Source organism: Leucopleurus acutus (assembly GCF_964270905.1).
Source record: "Leucopleurus acutus genome assembly, chromosome: 3".
In the NCBI taxonomy this organism is placed as follows: domain Eukaryota; kingdom Metazoa; phylum Chordata; class Mammalia; order Artiodactyla; family Delphinidae; genus Leucopleurus; species Leucopleurus acutus.
Genome location: NC_139145.1, coordinates 169,769,360 through 169,772,839, shown reverse-complemented (window position 1 = coordinate 169,772,839; position 3,480 = coordinate 169,769,360).

Below are 3,480 nucleotides of genomic sequence, written 5' to 3'. Positions count from 1 at the left end.
AATTTATATTCTTATGTAAAATATACGATAAAAATATTCATATTAGCGCATTAAAATTACATATGTATAGCGTATCTGATTATATGATTATCTAATTTTATCAAATGTTTTTTTATTACCAAAACTATATTTCTGATTAAAAAATATTTTAAGGTAATGCTTATAGGGATTTTTTTATGCTAGAAATCTGAAATATATTTTGAAATTCCACTCTGGCATGTGATTTATTTACCACAATTACTTCTTTTTAATATCACAGTGTCAGAATTTAGGGAATTTGCATTCACTTTACAGATGCGAGCAAATGCATATTTAAGTAAAGCTACACCCTTTTCTCCTCCTCTGTCCAGCCCCCAGCCCACCCCCATTCCCCACCTTTTCATTTCTGCTCCTTTTGGCATATTTTTTAGTTTTTCCACATAATCTATTTTACCTTCATGATATCACACAAGTTGTAACCTGGGCTTAAAATACCTACTTAATATCCTTGTATTTTTAAAATTGCTACTATTGTCTGCATATTTTATGTCTTCCAAATTCATATATTCAAATCCTGACTCCAGTGTGGTGGTGGTAGGAGCTGGGGCCTTTGCGGAATGGTTAGGCCATGACGCTGGAGCCCTCAGGAATGGGATCAGCGCCCTTGTTACAAGAGGCCCCGCAGAGCTCCCCGCTCCTTCCCCCTGTGAGGACATCGTGGAAGTCGGTTGTCTGCAACCCTGAGGCCTTCACCAGGACCCGACAACACTGGCACCTGGTCTTTCCAGCTTCCAGAACTGTGAGAAATTCTATTGTCTGTTAGCCACCCGGTGGTATTTTGTTACAGCAGCTCGAATGGACTAAGACAATTCCCAGTGACATGTTCTCTTTTAAGATTTTGTCAGAATGGAAATCAGAATGTAAAAGGGGTATGAAAACTTTTCTCCTACTCTCAGGTATATATTGTTTTTTTTATGAAAGAGATTGGCATTTAAAAAACAAATCTTCACCTGTCACAGGTTTCTGGTCATTTTGAAAAATGAAGATCTGAAGGAAATACTATATAATCTTAGGATTTGTTAAGGCTTCATGGCTGTTTATTATAATCTCTAATCTCATATATTTTACAATAGAAATATTTCCAAAAAAAAGACATAAGAAAACATAGCAAGCAGAATTATATGCATATGTTATATATATATCAACCAAAATAGACTCAAGGTGAAAACATGAAAGGGGACAAAGAACAATATTCCTTATTGATAACTAACAAGAATATATGACAATTAAGAACTTGTGTCCATCTTTTTGAATTATGGTTTTCTCAGGGTATATGCCCAGTAGTGGGATTGCTGGGTCATATGGTAGTTCTGTTTTTAGTTTTTTAAGGAACCTCCATACTGTTCTCCATAGTGGCTGTATCAATTTACATTCCCACCAACAGTGCAAGAGGGTTCCCTTTCTCCACACCCACTCCAGCATTTATTGTTTGTAGATATTTTGATGATGGCCATTCTGAATGGTGTGAGGTGATATCTCATTGTAGTTTTGATTTGCATTTCTCTAATGATTAGTGATGTTGAGCATCCTTTCATGTCTTCTGCCATCTGTATTTCTTCTGTATGTCTTCTCTGCCATCTGTATGTCTTCTTTGGAAATCTCGTCAGATAATGCCAGTTTTACAGTCTCAAAAAAAGATTATCAGACGCTATTGCAACAGTGGGTATTAACATCATATTTAATTTCTACACAAAACTTTATTGTTTTACTGAATATTTATTTCTTACTATAGTAAGCACTGAAAAAGATTGTTAGACAAGGAAGAATCAAGTTTACCTTATTTTAGGCAGTGATGGACAACATACAAGCTAAATAAATAAGAATATATATCATCGTGATTTCTTTTTTTTGCCCTGTACTCTGTCAACTAGCTGATAGCTTGTTACATAACTCTTCTAATTAAAGTAAGTGTGTTACACGGTCCGCTGTCCCCTGGGCTCCGGCGTTCTGCCCCAGTGACCTGAAGGTCGTGGCCCAGTGGCTCAGGGGAAGATCTAGGACACCCAGCAGGAAGGAAAGGAGGCGCAGGACCATGGGGACGGGCACAGACGGGCACGTTCTGCCATCTGTATGTCTTCTTTGGAGAAACGGTCTTCTGTCCATTTTAGGTCTTCTGTCCATTTTTGGATTGGGTTTTTTGTTTTTTAATATTGAGCTGCATGAGCTGCTTGTATATTTTGGAGATTAATTCTTTGTCAGTTGCTTCATTTGCAGATATTTTCTTCCATTCTGAGGGTTGTCTTCTCGTCTTGTTTATGGTTTCCTTTGCTATGCAAAAGCTTTTAAGTTTCATTAGGTCCCATTTGTTTATATTTTCATTACTCTAGGAGGTGTGTCAATAAAAGATCTCCCCACCAGTGTTCATTGCAGCACTGTTTACAATAGCCAGGTCATGGAAGCAACCCAAATGTCCATCGACAGATGAATGGATAAAGAAGATGTGGTACATATATACAGTGGAATATTACTCAGCTATAAAAAGGAATGAAATTGGGTCATTTGTAGAGATATGGATGGACCTAGGGTCTGTCATACAAAGTGAAGCAAGTCAGAAAGAGAAAAACAAATATTGTATATTAACGCATGTATGTGGAATCTAGAAAAATAGTACAGACGAACCTATTTCCAGGGCAGGAATAGGGATGCAGATGTAGAGAACGGAAGTGTGGACACAGGGAAAGGGGAGGGTGGTATGAATTGGGAAATTAGATTTGACATAAATACACTACCATGTGTAAAACAGATAGCTGGTGGGAACATGCGGTATAGAACAGAGAGCTCAGCTTGGTGCTCTGTGATGACCTAGATGGGCAGGATGGGAGGGAGGTCCAAGAGGGAGGGGATATATGTATACATACAGCTGATTCACTTCCTTGTACAGCAGAAACTAATACAACATTGTAAAGCAGCTATACTCCAATAAAAAGAAGTTTTGTCCGTATTGTTGTCTGTCCATGCGTGACTCCAAAACTGATAGGTCCCTAAAGACAGACTGAGGAGTGTCTGTAGTGGCCCCAGAACCTGACCCGAGCCATCTGATTTATGCACAACATCCGGGTTATTTCTGTTAGTTGTTAGATCCCAATTTCAGGTGCGTATTGATCAGCTGTTGCCTCACAGTGTGCCAGCAAGTGATGGTGAAACTAGATCCCAGGCCAGGTTCTGCTGCACATGCAGGTATTTAATAGTTTACTAGCAGTCAGGCATAAAACATCTTACAGCCTGTCATGTAAGCTTAATGAAGTTCCAGCCCTGTCTCTCTAGCTGGGCCAGCTACATCTTGCATAAAAAGTTTCACATCTTGTGTCAGTTTATTCAAGGTGGTTGTGACTACTCCAGGAGCAGGGTTTTGTTTCTCCTAGCAGCATTGTGAGCTACCCTCCAACCCTTTGGCTGGACACAGTGCTATTTTATGCCTCAGGCGCTACCCCAAGGGTCTTG